The sequence below is a fragment of the Felis catus genome, chromosome A1 (genome assembly GCF_018350175.1).
Source record: "Felis catus isolate Fca126 chromosome A1, F.catus_Fca126_mat1.0, whole genome shotgun sequence".
Classification (NCBI taxonomy): domain Eukaryota; kingdom Metazoa; phylum Chordata; class Mammalia; order Carnivora; family Felidae; genus Felis; species Felis catus.
Window position 1 is genome coordinate 158,067,802 of NC_058368.1, and position 24,690 is coordinate 158,092,491.

Sequence of the window (24,690 nt, forward strand, 5' to 3'; positions counted from 1 at the left end):
ATACTTTGGATACTTTACATAATAAACTTATTTTTACTGACTATTAAAATCCATTTGTATCTTGATTTATTACAAAAGGGTGTAAAATAGCTCTATTTTGATTTATAGTTTACAAGGAGCTTTATCAGGATTCTTCTGGTGACACTTGAAAAATGAGCAGACAAGGCCAGAGAGATTAAGTGATTTGCACAAGTCAGACAACTAGCAGACTCAAGGCTCATACCCAAATCATACGATTTCAAGTTCAGTACTAAGTTCTGTCTGCACCATGCAGCCTCTCGGCTGCCTACTTGAAGTCAATGCCTGGCTTTATTTTAGGCAGACTCAACTTGTACTGACAATTAATTCTCTTAGTGTGGCATCCATCTTCTTAAGCTCCAAACTTCAACAGCTGGAGTTACACCTGCATACACATATGTTTAATAAGTCAGTACATGTGATTGTGAGAATTCTTGTCAGTCTTTTTACATTTCTAGCACTCTCTGGTTCTTTTAAGAGGCTGGAATTTTTCTGAATATTTTCCTCTCGTAGGCCTTTGGTTACCATTACCCATAGCTGTGTTCCCCATCATAATTGTTAAGTTTGCTCGACACATACTGGTTGTTACTCTTAAGCAGACCTTCAGCCCAGCTAATGATTTAGTGTGAATAGATTGTAGTCATCAGAAAAGTGAAAGCCATTGCAATTTCATTTGGGATGAAACATACATACTTTGCTCTTCTACGTGTTTTTAAATCAAGTAAAAACTTTAATAATTACGTTCAGCAGAGGCATCTGGAAGATGTGTTGATAGTTGTTGGCAGCAGACACCAGATGGGTTATTCAATCTGGAACAGATGGTAAATTGATATGAAATAATGATAAGCCTGAACTTTTCCACCATTCCTAATTCTCATTTTCTATTGATAAGTTTACAATTTTGGTTTAACTCAGTTTTCTAAATTCCTCTTACTAATCCATATGGTTTTAAGAGGATAAGAGGAGAATTTTTCCCTTTGATCAGAGAATATCTCAAGCCCTCAAAATACCTTGGTGTTGAATAATGAACTCCAATGAGCTCATGATATTATGGTTGAACTAAGAGGTTCATCATTGTTTTTATGGCCACAGATCTAGGATTTTTCTATCCCTGCTCTGTTAATTAATGCTACCCTCTTCCCTCCCCCTTGTGCCTCCTCCTATTCTGTACTGTCAACTAAATTCCTTGGGGGAACTCATCGCAAAGGAAAGCAGCCAGATGGTAATAAGTACACTTTTGTTAAAAGCTTAATAAATGTCCAATATCCAAATATATCTCTCTACAAAGGCAGGGGTGAAGTAAACAAGTTAGAGATAAGTCGTAAATGTGACTTCTACCACTTCTGAAATTGAAATCTTCAGCTACATGCATGGCATAAGGAAAACAAGGGAAGAAAGGAGAGTTTTCTAGTTCTGTGGATTTTCTGCCTCATCTTGAGAGAAATGGTCACAGGGTCACTGAAGATAGCCCATAGGTCCTCTTACCTAGTCTCATGGATGGAAGGGTGAGAGCTAAACTGGTGATATACATGGACAGAACAAACACTCATGTTAATGCTGCCTAAGTTGACCAATCAAATCATCAACCCTCTTTCCTTGGAAATGGGAAAGAATCTAGGAAGGGGTAGAATTTGTGTAGAAAGAAAAGGTGGTAACCCACTACCTGGATGTTATCACATGGAGTGATATCCAGAGTTCTAGAAAGTTAGTGCCACATCCATAATTCTTACTTAATTCCATAATGCCTAGAATTCTACTAATATAATCTGTTCAGCATTTTATTTTAGATATTTTTATAGCTAATGAAATATAATTTTAAAATTATCAAAGCTCATTTGGTGGCCTGAAGAAGAGAATATGGGGAAAAAATGGGCACCAAAAGTGGGAGTACAGGGAGAGTAGGGGAGAAGAGATACCCAAATGTAAATAGTTCAACACTAGAATCATTGAAGAGGAACATGTTTTGCTTTGGGCTGGCCTTAGAAATCAGATAAGGTGTAACAAAATCTTCTTAATAATTATCTTACTAGCTGTGTAACAGTGAACTTGTTTCATGGAAGCAGGGAATGAGCCCAGAGAGACTCCATCTTCTCTCAGTTCCAACTCAAAGGTTTTCCTTTCTGTATTTGAAATAGAAGACAGAGGACTGACAGAAGCATCCTCATTTATGAACTACCCATCTTACTAATCACTGGGGATAAACAAAGAGCACACTACGACTAAAACTTAGGATTTCCTTTTGATCTCTTGAATTCTCTTGAATTTTTTTCCTTTAATTTTACTTGGAGACAGTTGCAGAAGTTATATAGGTGGTTTCTAGGACCACTGCAGAGCACCTCTAGACTCCTAGAGAAGTCTAACATAAATAGTATTTATAAAATTAACAAGAAAAATATATACTAGATCAAGGCAGAACCTAAAAGGCTATCATAAAGATAGACAATGTCTCCAAAGATAGGAGAGAGGTAAGATGCCATCATATCTTCTGCCAAAGTCAAGGAAAGATGGGAGCTGAGTGCCAGTGGGAATTCAGGGTCTTGTAGTGGTGATGTACGGCCCAGAATTACCATCTCAGGAAGGCAGGATCACTAGTAATCCATGCTCCTGAGAAAAAGGCAGCCAGCACTCTGAATTCCCAGTTGAAGGAACAGCTATCATCTGCTATTGTAGATTCCTAAGAGCACATTCTGGGGAGAAACATACTACATTATAAGATGGGATTTTGGTTCAAATCCGTGTGTGATTATCTACCTCAATGAGTATAACCAAACCATGCAAAGGCCTAGACAAACAGAATTCTTGAAGTTACATTCCTTACATCCCTCGAGTTTCATACAGTTATCTCATGGGCTGCCTCAGGGAGCATTAGAAAGTTGAACAGGTGGATTTTCCCCTTGTACCTCATCAAATTCCCACTAGAATATTCACTTCCATTTGTATATTACACTGGGTTCTATGTAGGATCTCTTGGGGACAGATTTGGTCACTAAAAAGTGTAAATTCCTCATTGGCATTGATAAAGTTGACCCTTAGAGTCTGCTCCTTGGATTCTTCCCTATGGACTCTACCCTGGTCCCCAGGTGGTGTCCAGTGAATATCTCTTGGTATCTTTTAGCTATGACATGGACCTCTAAAAGATTACCTTGGGAAAGAAAAGCATAAGACCATTAAATATCAGAAATTAGCCAATCAAAAAGTAGGCATACTGTACAGAAGGTAGTTTTTTACTTCTTGACCCTTTCCATTGAAGGCCAACCTGTAGATCTCAACCAGGAGAGGACCCCTTCCTCCACTGGGGCATTGGAAAGTATATGAGGCTGTTTGGGGGCTGTAATAATAATTTTAGAGTATCATTGTAATCCTTACTAGGGTCCAGAAATGTTAAACTTTTGTAAAATCTGGGACAGTTCTATATAATGAGGTTGTACCTCCTCACCAGAATGCCAGTAAAATAGTTATTCAAAAACATTGCAGAACGATGGCCTACTCTCCAACATAGCAAAATCACAGGAATTTTGTGCTCCTAGTATTCTTCCTAGAGATTAGAGAAGATGGATATTTGTCTTTCATATAAATGGATACATCATGCTGTCAAATCATAAGAACATTAAACTTAAATCACCATTTCCTAATTTCATATTTTCTCAGTATCATTTGGAAGCCCATATGGATTGTTCCATTTCCAACATCAGTTATTGTCTTACCACAAATTAATGCATTAGCTATCTGGTTCTTAGATTTTGGTATATCATGAACTTGAGTTAATGTGAATTGGTCCTTGAGACAGATCTCTTCTCAGACACTAATATTATCAGGCCTTAGAGACTGTAGAACAAAGGACTCTATACCATGGATAAGTCACAAAGTTTAAGCCATTTTAGGGTACTCTGGGTAGCCTGATAACATCTCTGCCTTAATATGAAACTCCTTTTAAACTATAGTATAAATAATTCTCTTGAAGGAAATACTTAGCCAAGGATCAAATTCAAAATTTAATTCTGGAGTATGAATTTTAAAAGCATATGAATAAAACTCAATGTATATTCTGTCATTGCTATGAATCAGGATGGCATCAGAATACGGCACTGACCACAAAATGTTAAACAGAAGATTGAGGTGTATGACATTATACATTAGGAACAAAAATGCAAACACTTTTATGTAAGATTTTTCTCTAGCATTCTACTAACCATTAATAATCTCCGTTTTGCTTTTATGTAACTAATGAGAATTTTATACAATATGACTAACTCATAAAATTTTAATAAAATTGGACACATGGCTAAAAATATCACCTGTTACTGTAATTATAAAGGCAACTTTATGCTTCAGAACTGAACCAAGTGGGATTAGAAAAAGCAATCTCTTTGAGAAAAGTTATTTGTTTGCTAATTCAGTGTGTTATGGGAAGGATTGTCCTTAACTCAATAGTCTTACCCAGGGTTGAAGTGAATGTAAAAAATTTGGGGAATTTTAGTCCCTTTTCCTGGGAATTCAGTGTTCCCTGATAAATAAACTTAGGTATTTCTTCCTGAATGGTAAGAAGTCATTACCAGTGTTTAATGATATCCAGAATTAAAAAGCAACAGTCAAAAAACTGAGTATTTGCAAAATACACACTGAAGAACCATACTTCTCCCATTTTTGTTACACATCTTACAATATTTTTCCAATGTGAAAAAATGCAAGACCCAAAAATAACAGCTTAATAATAACTGCCATTTTTTGAGTGGTGTATGTGAACATGGCACTTTGGCCAAATGCCTTACATATTACAGAGTGCCTGGTGAGATGTAATAGTTATTTTAATCCAGAGAAGCTTGCATACAGGTGTTTCCTGATAGAGGTAGCAGGCCCCTTAGAGCAGATTTTTGTTGGAATAGGCTCTGTTTCCTATGCAAATTTACAGCGGTGAATGGTAACCATTTTCTTGGAAGAAGGATGCAGCAGAACCTTCTGTGACCTGACAAAGGCTTTATCTCTATCCTTGGCACTAGAAAAACTTTAGTATATTTACTTACAGAATAATATGCCTTTGGGGAGAAATAAGAACAAGACCCTAAATTCTCCTTTTGAAGTTTAACTTTCTTTGAACTTCTACAATGAATGGAAATGGCAAAACGGATTTTTCAGGTAGGAAAAGACACCAAGGACCCGAAAGAGCAGCGTGGCTTGAAAGAAGGGGGCATGATAGGTGACCTGGAATCAATATCAGACATGACCACCTTTGTGCAAACTTGACCTCAGAAGAACTTAATTGGGCCCAATGATTGGATTCACAAAACTCCTGGAGAACCCATTTAGTTTATATGGCAAATGCTCAGCTATCCAAAGCCCTTTGTTTCGATCAAGTAAGGGAATGACAAATTTTGAGAAGATAATTACAAACAGTTGTCTTGCATTTGCAAACACTGATCTAGGTTTCAACAGAGACTCATAGGTGCAACAATTTCTCTTCTGTTTTCAAGCCAGATTGAAGTAGATTTAAGGGTGAATAAGGAGTAACTTGGGTCCAGTTTTACTAAGGTCAAGCCCCTCTTCTTCCATGAATAAAGAAACTCATAATGGCACCAGGGTTGCCATTTACATATGTGCAGATTGGGTAGTACAGAATCACAGAGAATAATGTCTTCGTTGATTACAAAGGAAACTGTTCTGTTGATGGTGCAGATTGCATATAATTCACTACATTTCCATTATTATATAATATTTTACATGCACATATGCACACATCACAGAAATCTACAGTAAGAAAAGGAGTAATAATTACTTCTGGCTGTCATAGATGCCCCATGTGTTAGGTCAACATAGTCACATATGAGTTATGGCTGATAGTGGGAAATCAGACATAAGATTTTATTTGCATACTTCCCTTCCCCTTTCCTGCCCTTCCAGCCTGATCCCCTTCCCCAAGACTATCAATAACAACAGTGTCTAGGGAATGTGGTCCCTCTTGTTTACTGACAGGCCCCAACAGCCCATAGGGGATGCCCCCCTCTTTTCACACAGCTGGGATTTGAGGTGACATTTCTATCACATAGAGACAGAGGCAATTAAACTGTGGCTTATTAGTGCCACTTAGTTCAGGAACAATGGTTTTGATGCTTTCAATAAGAAAGAATCTACTTTGAGATGGACTTGATGACTTCCAGAGGTCCTTCTATGTCACTTCAGACAGTAATGAAGAAGAAAATGCAGCTGTAGATCAGTCTTCATAAGATATGACATCTGAACACATGTGCTCTCTGGTGCTTTAGACATCCACAAAACAGAGCTGAGTCCTCACAGAACCTACCACTGGTGAGGGCCTGGTAAGTGTCACCAAAGGATTATTAGCTTCCCTGCAATGACTTTCCATTGCTCTTGGAACAAAGCTGAAAATATCTAACATGATCTATTATGCTCCGGGCTCTTACCTAGGCCCATTTATTTCTCTGGCCTGCTATCTTCCCATCCTCCCACCTGCTATACGTAGAGATTGTAACAGGCCACTACCCAAATAATTCTCAACCAAAATTTTAGCAAAAGGGCTCATGTGTGTATGTGTGTGTGCACGTGTGCACTTGTACATGTATAAACTGACAAATTGACATGCTGATCCAAATTTCATGTAAATTGTAAAAGACCAGAAATAGCAAGTCGGAGTCAGTCTTGAAAAAGAACAATAAAGCTGGAGGAGGTGTTCTACCCATTATCAGAACATATTAAAAAATGATAGCAACAGTGTGGTACTGGCATAATCATAAACAAATTGGCTAATGGAAGAGAAATAGGGAGTCTAGAAACACACACACACACACACGACAAAAATCATGCTGCATGGCAGTGGTGAAAAGATAGTCATTACACAAGTGTTGCTAAATTAGTTGCTTGCCCATACAGGAAAAAAATGTACCTGAATCCCTACCTCAAACTATATGCAAAAATCAATTCCAGAGGAATTGTAGATCTGAATACAAAGTGAGAAACAATAAAAATTTTTAGAGGAAAACTATGGGAGATTATTTTGGGGTAAACAAAAATTTCTTAAATAGGACACAAAAAGTGCCTGATATTAAAAACAAAACCAAAACACTTCTGTTTATCAAAGAACACCAATAAGGTACTGAAAAGGCAAGCCACTCAGTGGGAAATATTTGCAGTACAAATGCCGAACAAAAGACGCATATGTATCAACAATATATGACTCCCATAATTCAATGAGTAAAAGATAAACAAAACAATTGAAAAATGAGTAAGAGATTCAGAGACACTTTTTTGTTTGTTTATTTAGGGAGAGTGCACAAATCAGGGAGAGGGACAGAGGGAATGAGAGAGAATCTTAAGCAGGCTCCACGCTCATGGGGGAGCCCAACGTGGGCTCAATCCCATGAGCCTGGGATAGTGACTTGAGCAGAAATCAAGAGTCAGATGGTCACTCCACTGACTGAACCACCCAGATGCCCCCAGAGGCACTTTAAAAAGAGAATATGGAAACATGGAAAGGTACTCAAGCTTAATAGTCATCAGACACATGTGAATTAAAATTACAGTGTGATGTCTATACACACTTACCAGAATGGCTAAAATTAAAAAGACTGACAATACCAAATCCTGGTGATAATGTGGCACAACTTGAACTTTTACATATTGGAGGTGAGAATGTAGATAGAAATAACCAGGTTGAGTACTGTTTGGCAATATTTAAGTATTTCAATTTAAAATGATTATATGAAAGACCTATGACATTGTAATTCCATTCTTAGATATATACTCAACAGGAATAAACATTAGAAATATGTGTAGGAATATTCACAGCTACGCCATTTTGTAATAATTGCAAATTAAAAACAACCCAAATATCTACCAATAATACAGTGGATAAATAGTGTTCTAATCATACAGTGGAACAAGATACACAACAAAGATGAATAAACTGAAACTACATAAAACGAAGTGGATGAACCTCACAAAATTGAGAGAAAGAAGCCAGACACAGAATAGTACATATTATACAATGCGATCTCTTACATAAAGTTCCAAAACTGGCAAAACTAAGGTATTAGGACTGAGTGCAGGTAATACCGCCTCAGGGGTTAGTAATTCAAAGTGGACACAGAGGTGTCTGAGAGGCTGGTAATATTCTGTGCCTTGACTGGCTGTTGGCTACACAGGTGTATCCAGTTTATAAAAAGTCACTGAGCTATACATTTGATTTGTGTACTTTTCTTTATGTATATAATGTTTGGATAAAATAATTCACTTTTTAAAAATTTGACTTGGGAAGGAATCTTCAAAGTTGCTACCTACTCTTGTTTGAGGGAAGCCCCTACTCTGTTAAAGCTCAGCCCAAGGAAGCTGTAGGGAAACCCTATTTAAAAGAAAAAAACTAAAGAGATCCCTGGAGTGATAATTGTTTAAGTTGGGTCATAGATACATGTGACTTCATTATATTATTCTAATCTTGTATGTGTTTTAAATTTTCCATAATAAATGCGATTTTTTTCTAAAAATCAATGGAATATAAATCCTGACTTGCATCCAAATCAAATCAGCAACGACTGTAAATCTCTTCCTACTCTAATATGTTAATCCCCTATGGAAACATTGTCACCAGAGCTTTTTGCTCATGCAGGAAAGCTCTCCTCCTGGTTACTTGAATCTTTGAAGAGTTCTCTCTTGGGTATTCTGTTTTTCTGTCCTTGAAAATAAAGATGTTACTATTTTCTCTTGTCAAGATGCCCACCAGTCAATTACATTCTTTTCCATTCTAGTGTCACCACCTAATGAATGGTTAAAAGACAAATATAAACTTCAATGCAGAGCACATAGGGAAGTTGATAAAACTAAAGGCTATTGAGCCGAGAAGAGGAGACTAGATGTCAGGCTAATGAGAGGCCCTCAGCCAAACCAGCCAAAAAGGAAATGATTAATTATGGGAGTGTAGCAGTAGAGATGCCCCCAAGCAGTTCAGTGAAGTGGAATGACATAGGTTTAGAGAACAAGATAACAGGCCAATTGATTCAGGAGTGGGAAAGATATATTTTTAAATGTGTATGTCACATACACATGGCCCTATTTTTACAAAAAAAAACAAAAAAAAACAAAACAAGAAATGCTTTCAAAGGTCAATAAAGTTACAGATAACAGCTACAGATGATTTTATTTTCTGTATACCAAAATATTCTGCCTAAATTAAGGGGTAGAAACAAGAGATTTACAAAAACTGATTTATTTTTAAAACCCATAGAGAAAATAGTCACCATTCAAGAAGTTACACACCCCTATATGTAAAAATACCTAACTGATTTAGTTCTAGTTTGAAATTAACATTTTTATATACCATACCGTTTTTATACCATTTTAGTTATCTTCAGGGTTGAACTTCTGTTCAGTTTTTCTCCTCTTCATCCTGGAGGAAGTACTGTGCCTTCCCAGGTATGAAATAAAGTGAAGTTTTCCTTTGTCTTGCAATATAATTGTACTCCCTCTCGTGCCTTTCTGCCAGAGAAAGAATAAGGGAAAGTAGGGTTAATTTCCTCACTAACTAAATCAAAACTCCCCTGTTGGGAGTTGGGCAAACAGCAAAAAATAAACTTTCAAATGTAGCTCAGTACGTTGGCAATTCTAAACTAACGTGTATCCCCACAAACTCCAAGCCTCATGCTACCCTTACTATGAGCCACAGGGTTTGAAATATGGCAGGGCAAAGGTTTATTGATGTTGTAGCGGAAGTAGGAAGTAGGAAATAGCAAAGAATCCGTGTTACTCTGCAATGAGAAAATTCATTGAAGTTAACCAAGAAAAAAGTCAAAATATAAAACATGTCTTCCCTTCCTCTTTCAGCAGTGTCTGGACTTCTGCTAACCACTCATGGCATAGAGTTACAGGACAGAGCAGGATCGGGCAGTCCAAGAACAGCAAGGGCAAGCAAAGAGGCTGAACCATTGCCAAGAGAATGAGAAAGGAGCCTCAGATTTCTTTGAGGATACTGAGCTCCCTTGTAGCAGTACAAGCCAAGGGTAATGGTGACTTGTGCTGGGTAGTTTTCAGCATATATTGACTGATCCTTATCCACACTTGGATAATATCCAGAAATTAAAATAAAATACAAGTAATCATTCACATGAGTTGGGGTTGAGATTTATCTTTTTTCTGAAAGTAGTAAGACTCCTAATGTAAGAACACAATGACCAGGAAAGCATGGAACAGCAAGAACAGAATGAAGCCAGAAACAGTCTTCTTAACCACACCTGCTAAACCTTTTTAACCAATCCCTTAGTGTGGAAGAATTGAATGAAATCAGTGTCAAAATGAACATCAACTCTTTTATAGATATTATTCTTTTCTTTATATTAGTACTTTAACTGTATAATAACATATTCACAAATAATCTACAGTGAGTGCTCACACATTCTGAGCTCCTTGGTTTTAGCCTGCAGGTGGAAGAATTCTTGTCTATATTTGGCAGCAAGAACAGGATCTAGGTGTTGCTGGTTCCAGGACTGATGTCATCAATAACCTAGTTTCTCTCCACCTTTGTGCTCCCCTCCCAGCATATCAATTTTCTTCTTCAAGTTTGTCCCCTTAGGGTCACAGGATGGTGATGTCAGTTTCAGGCATCACTTCTGTATCCAATTATATCCCAAAATAGGATGGCCAGTTTGTCCTCAGGTGTCTCTTTTATTTAGAAATTTTTCTAAGAATCACTCAAAGACCTTGCCATATCTCATTGGTCAGAACAAAGGCATATGTCTAAGTGTTGGTAAGGAGAATGGGATTATAATTGTGGTGTAAACTAATCACAATTTGTCCCTTGGTGCTGAGCCACTTTCCTTATGTGCCATGCCTCTTAATATCTAGATAAACCTAGGGTTTTATTAGCATAAATAAAGGGAGATCAGATTTTGGAATGACAACAAATACCTCCTGCTCAATTCATAAATTTCTGTATTAGGAAACCTACCAGGGGGGCGCTGGAATGGCTGAGTGGATTAGGCACCTGATTTCAGCTCAGGTCATGATCTTGCTGTTTGTGAGTTCGAGCCTTGTGTAGGGCTATGTTCTGACAGCTCAGAGCCTGGAGCCTGTTTTGAATTCTTTGTCTCCCTCTCTGTTCCTCCCCTGCTTATCCTTGCTCTCTTTCTTTCTCTCTCTCTCTCTCTCTGAAAAATAAATAAACAGTAACTTAAAAAAATCACCAGGTATTATCATAGATATTGAAACTAGGTATACATAAACATTGTCTATGATAATGACAGTCCTGTTTCCCATAGTGCAGCAACCAATATATAGTAGTATGTAATTAAATCTTTTCTGAGTAGCCATTATGTTCTTGTCATAATAAAGTACAATGATAAGGTCAGTCAACCCTCAATGAATTCACCATCTAATAGAGTGTTGGGGTATAATTAAGATGTTGAAGATCACCAAGAAATCAAGGTGATAAGAAGCAACAAATAAAAAAATGCACATGACAGAATTCACTATAATGAGAAAGCTTATAGTCGAGGTGGAGGGTAGGATCAATGCTAGCAAATTAATTACAGAATAATTAGGTAAAGTTGAAGTAGTAGATTAGGTTGCTTTGGAATGCTGCTCTGAAGTTACCTTTAACTTATTTGGAGAGCCTATGGGAATTTTTGAGTATAGTCATGTCATGACTGTATCCTCTGTTTAAAGAAAAACATGATGGCAGGGACATGAGAAAAAAAAGTACTGTGTCTAGAAGAGCCACTATAATAGCTATTAAATGTGTAACTGTGAAGCACTATAACCTAAACTTAGGATGTGATGGTGGTTATGGTATTGCTTCTTGGCCTTTTGGCCAAGATCAATTGTGGTAGTGGTTTTGGAAATAGAGGAGGGAAGAGAAATAGATTTTATTTATTTATTTAATAAAATTATAATGTTTATTTATTTTTGAGAGTCAGAGTGTGAGCTGGAGAGGGGCAGAAAGAGAGGGAGACACAGAACCCGAGCAGGCTTCAGGCTCTGAGCTGTCAGCACAGAGCCTGATGCGAGGCTCAAACCCACAAACCGCCATATCATGACCTGAGCTGAAGTTGGATGCTTAGCTGACTGAGCCACCCAGTCGCCCTGAGAAATAGATTTTAAAGGAAAAATGGTCATAGTTTGTTGTCTGCAAAAGGCAGAAATTAAGATGAATCCAATAACTAGAGCCCAGAGGACAAGTACCTAAAGGTCCTCCCAGAGAAACAGTGGTCTCAGGTCTCTGACCTGAGCCCAGTGAGGTAGCAGGCAACGTGGAAAGTAATGGAATGAGCCTTTGGGTGTACCAAGTGTAAACAAAAACTAAACAAAGTCATAACTAAGATAAAGTCAGGTAAAATACCTAACTGAACTGTCAACCTGAAAACTTAGGCAGAGATCCTAGATCCATATAAAAGCCATAACTCAGATACCAGAGGTATCAGGCAGAGAAAGAGACTACTGAATGTAAAGGCCTGGGGAAAATATACAGCACAAAATAATACAGTAAAAAACAAACTTAAGTAACTCAGTAAGCACAGTAAATTTACAGGGAAAAACTCTTCCTTTAAAAGATAAATATTAGACTCTTAAATACAAAGAACACACTGAGGGTTGATGGGGGGCAGGGGAGAGGGGAAAATGGGTGATGGGCATTACAGAGGGCACTTGTGGGGATGAGCACTAGGCGTTGTATGTAAGCGATGAATCACGTGAATCTATCCCCAAAACCAAGACTACACTGTATATACTGTACGTTAGCCAACTTGACAATAAATTATGTTAAAAAAATTTAAAAGTAGTGGACTCCCTCCTCCAAAAAAAAAAATATTAGAATTGTAAATTAAAAAAAAAATCTTACCTATGAACAATTAACCAGAGACATGCCTAAATGGTAGGTATGAAGGCATAAACTTGTCACACCACTTTAATACCAATCAAAAGAACACCAGTGCAAAAAATTAAAAATAGAACTACTGTATGATCCAGGAATTTTACTTTAGGATATATATCTTAAGGATATATATATATACTATATAAGAGATATCTATATAAGAGATATATATAGATATAGATATAGATGATATAGATAGATATAGATATAGATATAGATATAGATATAGATATAGATAGATATCTATATAAGAGATATATATAGATAGATATCTATCTATATATAGAGATCTATATATAGATCTATATATAGATAGATATCTATCTATATAAGAGATATCTATACCCCCTTGTTCACTGCAGCATTATTCACAATAGCCAAGACATGGACCTAAGTGTCCATTGACAGATGAATGGATAAAGAAAATGTATTATTTATACATGAAGGAATATTATTCAGGCGTTAGAAAAAGAGAAAACCCTGCCATTTGTGACAACACAGATGGACCTTGATGACATTACACGAAGTGAAGTAAGTCAGACAGAGGAACACAAATATTGTATGAGCTCACATAGGAAAGCTAAAAAGACAGAACTCATAAAAACAGAATAGATTGGTGGTTGCCAGGTGCTGAGGGGTGGGGGGAAGTGAAATGTTCGTCCCAGAGTATAAGCTTCCAGGTGTAAGATGAATAAATTCTGGGGGTATAATGTGCAACATGGTGACTATAGTTAACTGTACTGTGTTGTATACTTGAAAGTTACTAAGCGAGTAGATCTTAAATATTCTCACCACACATACACACACACACAACACACATATAGTTACAAATAGGGTAACTATTTGAGGTGACGCATATGCTGGCTAACCTTATTGTAATCATTTGGCGATATATGTGTATCACATCATCACATTGCATACCTTTAGACTTACACAATGCTATATGTCAATTATAGCTCAACAAAGCTGGAGAAAGAAAGAGAAAAAAACACAAAAGAACACTTGTGTAATAACATCAATATCTGACAATTTATTTTAAGGCATAAAAGCATTACCATGAATAAAAACAGTAATCACATAATCATAATAGGTTTAATTCACCAGAAAGATATAAAAATACTTAACAATAGCCATAAAACTGCAAAAATATTCCAGAAGAAAATTTTTTTTTCTACAGGTTAAATAAACAAATGAACAAAATGAACAAATGAACAAAAAAAAAGAAATGAATAAATCCACCATCAGAATGGAAGTGTTAATACAATCTTACAGTAATTTTTTAAGGCAAAACCATCAGTAAGGACTTAGAAGATTTAGAAAAACACAATTAGCGAGATTGATCCAATAATCCCATCATGTAATTTAACCTTTTCTTTACCACAGTACCCATAACCCAAATCCTGTTCTTCAAATCCCTTATTCTATCCCTGTCCCAACCCAGAAAAACAACACATAATTCTACATTCTTGCCTTGACTCACATTGCTGTCCAGCCTCCAAAGGGATGGAGTATCTTGACATGTATTTTCATGTATTTTTCTCTGGTTGTGTTCCTCTTCATTCGTATTATTTGGACTAGGTTGTAAATTGATTGATGGAAGAAATATGGTTCTAAATTTAGCAAGATCTCAGCTGAGGACTGATTTCATTTTTTTTTTTAACTAAAGACATTTAATTTGAAGAATTTCTTTCATTTTAATTAAATCCATTTATTTAAATTAAGATTAAGTTTCTTTGTTTTAATTAAAAAGTAATGATAGTCATTGTTACAGGTGAATAATCCAAAGAAAATTTAATCCTTTCCTACTCTCTCCCTTCCTTAAGGTAGTCAAGATTACCTAGTTATGTCTCTCTGTCTATCCAAACTTATTTACTCATATATTTTTGGTGAGAAGGGATGGGAGTTTATATTTATTACTAAATATTTGATCTACTATACATGACTTAGAAACTTTTACACACTTAACAGACCACGGAAATTTTTGTCCAGATTAATAAATATGGCTTCAACTAATTCCTTTTAGTATCTGCATGATACTTTATAACATAGATGTAGCATAATTCTTCATTCCTCCTTTATTGATGGTTTTGGGTTGTTTCCAGTTTTTCCACCACCCAAGATGCTGGTGCTTTTTATTTCTGTAGGGTAGTGGGAATTCAGGGGTCTTTTTGTTTTTCTTTAAAAGAGTTTTTCAGGGCACCTGGGTGGTTTAGTTGGTTAAAGTGTCTAACTTTGGCTCAGGTCATGATCTCCCAGTTTCTAAGTGTGAGCCCCACATCAGGCTCTCTGCTCTCAGCACAGGGCCTGCTTCAGACCCTCTGTCCCCCTCTCTCTCTGCTCCTCCCCTGCTCGTTCTCATTCTCTCTCTCTCTCTCCTTCAAAATAAATAAATAAACTTACCAAATAAATAAAATAAAATAAGAGCTTTTCATTGCCTTACTAAAGGGCTGTTGTCATTTACATTCCCACTAGTAATACATTGAAGGGCTTGCTCTCTGCCTTTGGAGTACTATCAGACATTTTAATTTTTGACAATCTGAAATGTGAAAACTGGTATGTCATTGTTCACATTTCCATAGTTAACAGGGGTGTGCAGCCTTTTTATATATTAACTGTAATTTATATGTCCTTGTCTGTGAGTTGCCTGTTTACATTCTTTGCCCATTTTTCTATTTTTGTCTTAAAAAATACTTATCGGCAATATTTTCTTCTATGTGAAATGGAAGCGGAGGGGTGGCCCGCACAACTCCCCTTTGGTCTGTATTAATAGAGTTTTGCCTCAAGCCTCCCTTTCACTTTGGCTATGAAGACACGGGTCCATCTCTTTGAGAAGTTGAATGCTTCCATTAAAAAAGAAAGAAAGAAAGAAAAGAGAAAGGAGGAGGAAGGCACTTTCCCACATCACATAATCCTCTTTGCTATCCGTGAAGCCTGCTGCGGCTGCACAATTCATGTGGGATTTCTATTCCAGCAACCAAAGAGCAGGGCATAAAACCCACCTGCAGAGACGCGGCAGTCTGGAGTGCCAATGTTCAGGAACCATCCGTTCAATGTCATGCTGCTCTGTTGAAAACCGTGGACTCCTTCTGATAGTCTCACTTGAGGGAATAGAAGCCCCAAGGGTAGCAGCCAAACGGCCTGGCTCTCGGCCTCCCGTAACCATGCTTTTATCTCACCCTTTCGAACACTTCTGCAATACTTAGCTTTTCTTCCCCAGCCCTGCACCCCATTTTCATATTTCATAAGAGTGCCTCACGCACATTCCTAACAGCTTCAAGCTGGTTTTTCAAAAGTAGGAAACAAATGGAAAAGAAATCTCATCTTGCCAGCTGATATGGCTGTAGCAGGCTTTCCGAGAGAGAGAGAGAGAGAGAGAGAGAGAGAGAGAGAGAGAGAGAGAGAGAAAGAGATAGAGTCAGTCTTAAGGCTGCAGGGGGGCTGACACTCAGGGCAGGAGGCAGCTGTCCGCCTTTATGAAAACGCCACCTTGACCAGCGCCTGCTTTTTTTGAGGGCTGGTTGACTATCGTTCAAACGCAGGACCCATGACCCCTGCTCCGCTGCTTTTTGTCCCCAAGCACCCTCAGCACACCAGTCGTGGGGAGGAGATTAAAGGCGCGCCACCAGCCCCCAGCCCACCTCTCCCTCCTCTCCCCCACTTCGTCTGGCCCTCTGGCTTCTCTTTAAAAGGCTTCGGCGGCACATCCAGTGCAGCACAGTGATTGTTTGTCTCCTCTCATTTCCCATGCGTGGTGGCAGTTCATCCTCCGATCCTGTCACAAAGTCCTCCCGAGACTCCCCCGAGAGGATGACACGGATGTGCGTGCATATTTCCACCCACACACAGACCAGCTGGAAGTGTCGGATGGTAGCTGTGTTTGAGCAAATATTAATTTCTCCAGGAGCAGATTTTAAATTTAAATCATATCCTAAGAATATAGTTTGTCTTTAGGAAACTTTTTCTTGAATCAAATACGTGTTGTTGTTGTTGTTGTTATTTTAATCTTAAGGGAAGATCACTCCCTAAATGGTTTCTTTCTTTCCCTCCTGTAAGACCTTTATTGAGGGATAAGTTATCCATACAATGCACCCATTTTAAGTGTACAATTTGCAGAGTTTGGGCAAACGTATGCAGTTGGGCAGCTGTCCCCACAACCTGGTGTTAGAGCAGTTGAGTCACCTCAGAACTCCGGTCTTGCTTCTGGTAGTCAGCTCCTGCTCTTACTTCCAGCCCAGGCAACAACTGACCTGCTTTCAGTCTCTATAGTCTGTCTTTTCTAGAAATTTCGTGTAAATGGAATCACATAATATATAGTCCTTCGTGTCTAGCTTCTCTGACTTAGCATAATGTTTTTGAGATTCATCCACACTGTTGTGTGTCTCAATACTTTGTTCTTTTTCTATGGTTGGATAGTGCTCCACTGTGTGGATATAGCACATTTTCTTTACCCATCTACCAGCTGATGGACATTTGGGTTGTGTCAGGTTTTTGACTATGGTGTCTCCACTGTGAACATTTGCATATGAGTCATTTTGTGGACGTATGTTTTCATTTCTCTTGGGTAAACTGCAAGTTGTAGAACTTCTGGATCATATGATATGGTAAGTATATGTTTAACTCCCTAAAACACTCACTGCCCGGGCACCTGGGCAGCTCAGTCAGTTAAGCATCTGACTTCAGCTCAGGTCATGATTTCACAGTTCATGGGTTCGAGCCCTTTGTTGGGCTCTGTGCTGACAACTCAGAGCCTGGAGCCTGCTGCAGATTCTGTGTCTCCCTCTCTCTCTGACCTTCTCCTGTTCATGTTCTGTCTCTCTCTCTCTCTCAAAAATAAATAATAAACATTGAAAAAATAAAAATGAGAAACAAAATACTGCCAACCTTCAAACAAATTCTTTTTTTTTAATATATGAAATTTATTGTCAAATTGGTTTCCATACAACACCCAGTGCTCATCCCAAAAGGTGCCCTCCTCAATACCCATCACCCACCCTCCCCTCCCTCCAACCCCCCATCAACCCTCAGTTTGTTCTCAGTTTTTAACAGTCTCTTATGCTTTGGCTCTCTCCCACTCTAACCTCTTTTTTTTTTTTTCCTTCCCCTCCCCCATGGGTTTCTTTTAAGTTTCTCAGGATCCACATAAGAGTGAAACCGTATGGTATCTGTCTTTCTCTGTATGGCTTATTTCACTTAGCATCACACTCTCCAGTTCCATCCACGTTGCTACAAAAGGCCATATTTCATTTTTTCTCATTGCCACATAGTATTCCATTGTGTATATAAACCACAATTTCTTTATCCATTCATCAGTTGATAGACATTTAGGCTCTTTCCATAATTTGGCTATTGTTGAGAGTGCTGCTATAAACATTGGGGTACAAGTGCCCCTATGCATCAGTACTCCTGTATCCCTTGGATAAATTCCTAGCAGTGCTATTGCTGGGTCATAGGGTAGGTCTATTTTTAATTTTCTGAGGAACCTCCAGACTGCTTTCCAGAGCGGCTGCACCAATTTACATTCCCACCAACAGTGCAAGAGGGTTCCCATTTCTCCACGTCCTCTCCAGCATCTATAGTCTCCTGATTTGTTCATTTTGGCCACTCTGACTGGCGTGAGGTGATACCTGCGTGTGGTTTTGATTTGTATTTCCCTGATGAGGAGCGACATTGAACATCTTTTCATGTGCCTGTTGGCCATCTGGATGTCTTCTTTAGAGAAGTGTCTATTCCTGTTTTCTGCCCATTTCTTCACTGGGTTATTTGTTTTTCGGGTGTGGAGTTTGGTGAGCTCTTTCTAGATTTTGGATACTAGCCCTTTGTCCTATATGTCATTTGCAAATATATTTTCCCATTCCATTGGTTGCCTTTTAGTTTTGTTGGTTGTTTCCTTTGCTGTGCAGAAGCTTTTTATCTTCATAAGGTCCCAGTAATTCACTTTTGCTTTTAATTCCCTTGCCTTTGGGGATGTGTCGAGTAAGAGATTGCTATGGCTGAGGTCAGAGAGGTCTTTTCCTGCTTTCTCCTCTAAGGTTTTGATAGTTTCCTGTCTCACATTCAGGTCCTTTATCCATTTTGAGTTTATTTTTGTGAATGGTGTGAGAAAGTGGTCTAGTTTCAACCTTCTGCATGTTGCTGTCCAGTTCTCCCAGCACCATTTGTTAAAGAGGCTGTCTTTTTTCCATTGGATGTTCTTTCCTGCTTTGACAAAGATGAGTTGGCCATACGTTTGTGGGTCTAGTTCTGGGGTTTCTATTCTATTCCATTGGTCTCTGTGTCTGTTTTTGTGCCAATACCATGCTGTCTTGATGATGACAGCTTTGTAGTAGAGGCTAAAGTCTGGGATTGTGATGCCTCCTGCTTTGGTCTTCTTCTTCAAAATTCCTTTGGCTATTCGGGGCCTTTTGTGGTTCCATATGAATTTTAGGATTGCTTGTTCTAGTTTCGAGAAGAATGCTGGTGCAATTTTGATTGGGATTGCATTGAATGTGTAGATAGCTTTGGGTAGTATTGACATTTTGACAATATTTATTTTTCCAATCCATGAGCAGGGAATGTCTTTCCATTTCTTTAAATCTTCTTCAATTACCTTCATAAGTTTTCTATAGTTTTCAGCATACAGATCTTTTACATCTTTGGTTAGATTTATTCCTAGGTATTTTATGCTTCTTGGTGCAATTGTGAATGGGATCAGTTTCTTTATTTGCCTTTCTGTTGCTTTAGTGTTAGTGTATAAGAATGCAACTGATTTCTGTACATTGATTTTGTATCCTGCAACTTTGCTGAATGCATGTATCAGTTCTAGCAGACTTTTGGTGGAGTCTATCGGATTTTCCATGTATAATATCATGTCATCTGCAAAAAGCGAAAGCTTGACTTCATCTTTGCCAATTTTGATGCCTTTGATTTCCTTTTGTTGTCTGATTGCTGATGCTAGAACTTCCAGCACTATGTTAAACAACAGTGGTGAGAGTGGGCTACAAATTCTTAAGAAAAAATATTTACTTGTCATTTTCAAGGTTGTATTTGCCATGAAATTACCCAACCTAAAAAATAAATAAATAAAAACTCCGAGAATTATTTGCCAAAGTTGTTAAAAATGGGATCCTGGGCAATAAAAGTAAGAACTAGGGGCGCCTGGGTGGCTTAGCGGGTTAAGCATCCAACTCTTGATTTCGGCTCAGGTCATGATCTCATGGTTCGTGAGTTCAAGCCCCACATCAGACTCTGTGGTCACAGTGTGGAACCTCCTTGGGATTCTCTCTCTCTCTCTCTCTCTCTCTCTCTCTCTCTCTCTCTCTCTCTCCCTTTCCCTCTCTCTCTCTCTCTCTCTCTCTCCCACCCTCCCTCCCTCCCTCCCACACTGTTTCTCTCTCTCTCAAAATAAATAAGTAAACTTAAAAAAAAAGTAACAGAACTAAGGAAAGGGAATATTCTTAAATCCTGTTCCATTCCTACTGTCTTTAGCCAAGAGGCCTTCTTTAGAACTCTGCCAACAACAAAAAAAATACAGTATCACCACTGACTATTAGTCCTTTTATCTCTCCTTCCCTTGCCCCACCTCCAAGGGCTACAGCTGAAGGTGCCATTTTCAGACTTATTTACCTAGAGAACTCAGTTGAGTATTCTGAAGGGACAGAAACAGAGGATCCTGGATGCACAGATCTTGCTGATCCTATAGCCACTAGCATGATGGAAGCTGCTAGAAAGTGCTTCATCAACAGAGCACCTAGGGGCTTTCTGAGGCTCTTGAATGCATGCAAAGTGATAGGCCAGGATGTCCCTGATCTTGTGGTAACTGTGGATTCTGGATCCCTGGGAGCAGAGGTGAGGCTAGACTCTACCCTGGCAGTTCGGGATGATAAGGCCACAGCCTCAGACAAGGAAGACAATTTTCAGTTCCAATTCTGCCACTTACAAGTTTTTTGACCTTAAGCAAATTAACTTTTATAATTTTCAGTTTTTATCTAAAGGATTGCTGTAAGAATTAACAAGATAATTATAGAATGTGATTCATATAAGCTCTTTGATGGCAGGGAATCTTTATATGGATCTCTGGAGCCTAGAGCAGTGCCAGATGCATAGTAGGTGTTCAGTAAACATTTACAGAATGACTAAAGTACTTAGCATAATACCGGGAGAGATTATTCATTTATTCACTCATTCAATCTTCTGTTTATTATTTATTGAGCACCTACTACATGTTTGTCAAAAGCTAAGCTGAGCCACTGAATATCAGAGTAGCTGATTAAGACAAGTCGAAATGAAACAGTGAAACGTTAATCACTTACTGTGATAAAACACACAAGAAGTTACACTGCAGAAAACATCAATTTCCTCACTGTTCCATTTTCCCCCAAAGAATGACATCATTGAGGGTTAGGTGGGTTGGCACAGACATGAAGTATTATCTCACTATCAGGAGAGTCCTGGTCAAAAGACTCCTGCCATCTTATGGACCTGATAGCCATGGGGGTGGGAGGGCGGGAAGGCAGAGGGGAAAGAGCTAGAAGTGAAAAAGTACTGAGTACTGAGTAGAGTAGAGAAAAGTAGTCTTCAAGTTTTGTCTCCCCTCCTCTCCTTGGGAGGTCCCTGCAGAGGCCTTTGAGAAGGCCTCTACCTGAGGGCTTCACTGATAAAGAGGCCTGCAAATGTAGTCTCCTGGCTAGGAATAGAGATGTGTGTAAGAGCGTGACCAGCCAGGGGGCCTGTGTCCTAGACTGCACTCCCTTCAGAGACTGCAGTACGTGGCTGTGCACCAAGACTAATGTGGGGAGGACAGCTTTTCTCTATCAGGCCTGCCAGGTAAAGCCTTTGTAAATGTCTATGGTTGGGCATGAAAAAGCACACACAGGTTTTGAGCCAGGAGCCAATCTCCCCAAAGTTGCTATTAGAGTGGATATGGTCTCTGTCCTCACAAAAGCATGCATACTGTTGAGTAGGCACACCGTAAACAGGTAAACAAATAATATACAATTGATGGATTATGACGAGGGCCCTGCTGTGTGTATGTGTTAGGGGTGGAGAATCCAGAGTCCATAGAGGGAGAAGAGCAAGATGTCCCTACCTTAGCCTGAGTGCTCAATCTAGCCCCCTCAGAGGCGCTATCTGAGCTGAGAACTGAAGATGAGAAGGAGCCAGCCAAACTGAGGGCAGGGAGAGGAATTGGGAGAGGTCAAGCACACAAGCTAAATGAATATCCATTTGTTCCTCCTTTTGTTGCATCAGCTTTAACTAATTATTGCGGCTATGCTTGAGGGGGCACATGAGACTTCTGCTGGGCCTCATTCAAAACTGTACAGCCCACCAGTTTATAACAATTTTTTTCTTTGATATACAAAATTGGTGCATCCAATAAAATCTATCTGTGGTAATACAGATCTCAAACACACATGAGTCAGATGTTCCTAGTATCTACAAAGTCTTCGATAAATTTGGATGAACCTCCATTGTGTAGCTTTATGGAAAGAACCAAAAGAATAGGTTTAGCTAAAATTCCTTGGTGATCTTGCTCCTTCTTTGAATACTAGAGACTGGAGGTGCTACAGAAAACAATGGTTACTTTTGACTTTAGGGAGGAGAGATGGGTCTGTGGTTATTTTCCAGAGGACTCTGGAGGGTTCCCTGTACTCACGAGTCTGTCCTTTGTTAGTCTCTGACACAAAGTTCATTGTCAAAAATGAGCTGGGCCTTTTGGTAATTGTGAAAGGCCATCTACATATAGTGAAAAGCCACTACCGGTTATTATAAATCTTGTTTTTGTCCAAGATTAGTTATCTTTCTAAAAAAAATCCACTCCCTTTCATGATTATTGTTTACGGCCAGTTCAAAGGAGCCAATCCATTTCACAAAACCCTAACTTGACGTACCTATTTTTTTTTATTTTGTTTTTAGGATGTATTTGCATAAGATTGGATTGAAGCACTGAGCTATTTATATCCCTGATTTGTTATTTGTTAAAATAAGGATATTATGCTGTGAAAGGAGAATAGACTTAGGAGTGAGGCAGACATGAGTTTTAATTCTGACTCTACCTGCTCTCAGTTGCATAACTTCAGGTGGGCAACTTCCTTGCGACCTTGGCCCTTAGTTTCTTCACAATTGCATTCACAACCTTTCACTGGGATGTTGTAAAGATAAAAGATAATTTTTTTAGAGTCCCTGGCATGTAGTATGTGCTTAATAAATGGTAGCTATTATTATCAGTAAAGTCGGTTGCTGTTGCCATGGCTGGGACTCAAAGCATATGGAATTCAGCACCCTTTCAAATTTGCAACATCAAGTTGAATTTTAGTGAAACCAGGAGATGAGTTTCTGGAAATTTATCAACTTTTTTTCTTTCTCCAGGTGTGTGATTAGGAAAATGCAGTTTGGAAAAGAGAAACTCACTCGAAGGTCTATGGATGGCTTTGTTGGCCCATGCAGGGGGTGGGGGGTGGGGTAACAGCACCAAGGGTGTTTGGGGAGTTGGTGGGTCCAAGGAAAGGAAGTAGCACCGATCTTGTTATGTCCCTCCTGGGAAGAATGTTGCCTTACAGACTTCCTTCTCTCAGGTAGATGCCTGCACTTATAAAAAGGAATCCTGGCAGAGGTGTTATGAGTTCAGACTTACTTATTAAACTGGATCAAACTCTGCCTTTATTTGTCCTGTGACCTGGGGTATGTGTGTCTCACCCTCCTTGTTGCTAAAAAAGGATTTGAGATGACAATATTTTCTACATTAAACTCTTGTTTTGAGAATGAAGTTAGTTAATAGATGTGCTTAAAATACTATCAGGCCACAGGTAAATGCTATCATTATCATTGGTCTAAAATTTCCCTTCAAAGTCGATCTCAAAATACTCTTCCCCATTGTCATTTTGGAGGTTTGTAAGTAGGAAATTTAAAGAAAAAAATGTTTTAAAGAAACTCTGTCACACCTCACACAAAGTAGAAATAGCAATTCTGGTTGATGAAGCACAGATTCAGTAAGGGGATGAAAGGGCTGCCATCTGTGGAGGAGGTCTGTGCTGGTTGCCAGCCCAGGAGCAGTGATCGAGCCTCACTTCCTCAAAGCACCACCATGGAGGCACCAGGGTTAATTATTGTAAACCACCTGGTGGTTTAAATTCCATTTTAAATTGTATGGGTTTTTATAAAATCTTAGTTTTTAATTTGTCTTTAAAAAAGTGCTGTCTCAATTTTTAAAATCCCCCTGAGCTTCATGACTCATATCATAAGAAATCTGACCTTTCAACGGAAGGGGAAAAATCTAAGTTGTTACCTTGACAACAAAAGGTAAGCGAGATGCTTTGAGCTCTGGTGTTTCTGCTATAAATAATCCATCTTTGGCCAGAACCACAAGCTAGAGAAATATTAATGTGAGAATGGAGAGGAATTAGCTAGGTTGGCCATGGGGAAAGTCTGCATATCAGGAGATTGTTTTAATCACCATTTTTAGGAGTCATTCCCAGAGGCACTTTTGTAGCAATTAACCAATAAACCAATAAAAGGGAATGAATTCAATTTCTAAAAATGGGAATTTACACAAATGAAGACTGATAATGCTTTTTCATGTGAGGGCTTTCTCTATACTTATTTGTACCATTATCTAAATTGTGTTGTTTTCATTCAGAATATTTATTCTCTGGTTTCCCAACAACCTATAAAACAGAACGAAGGGAAGCTAACAATGAACTTTGGTCCTTCAGCTATAATTTACATGATGTTACCCTGCATAGTAGCAGTAAAGGAACATCAGTAAAGTTGGATAGCTTTTAAGACATTGTGGATTATTAAAAAAGAAAAAGGGGGCACCTGGGTGGCTCAGT

The 24,690-nt window shown here is 38.6% G+C and overlaps 2 long non-coding RNA genes across 2 annotated transcripts in view; one reads left to right on the plus strand and one right to left on the minus strand.

Moving 5' to 3' along the window:
- The window catches only part of LOC111561739, a 277,745-nt gene that overhangs the window by 134,677 nt on the left and 118,378 nt on the right, over positions 1-24,690 (plus strand). The window lies entirely within an intron of this gene.
- Positions 759-9,492, minus strand: LOC109502424. The gene is made up of 2 exons (XR_002161012.3): positions 9,346-9,492; positions 759-827 (listed from the first exon to the last, which is right to left on the minus strand). It is a non-coding gene; the product is annotated as an uncharacterized LOC109502424 (long non-coding RNA).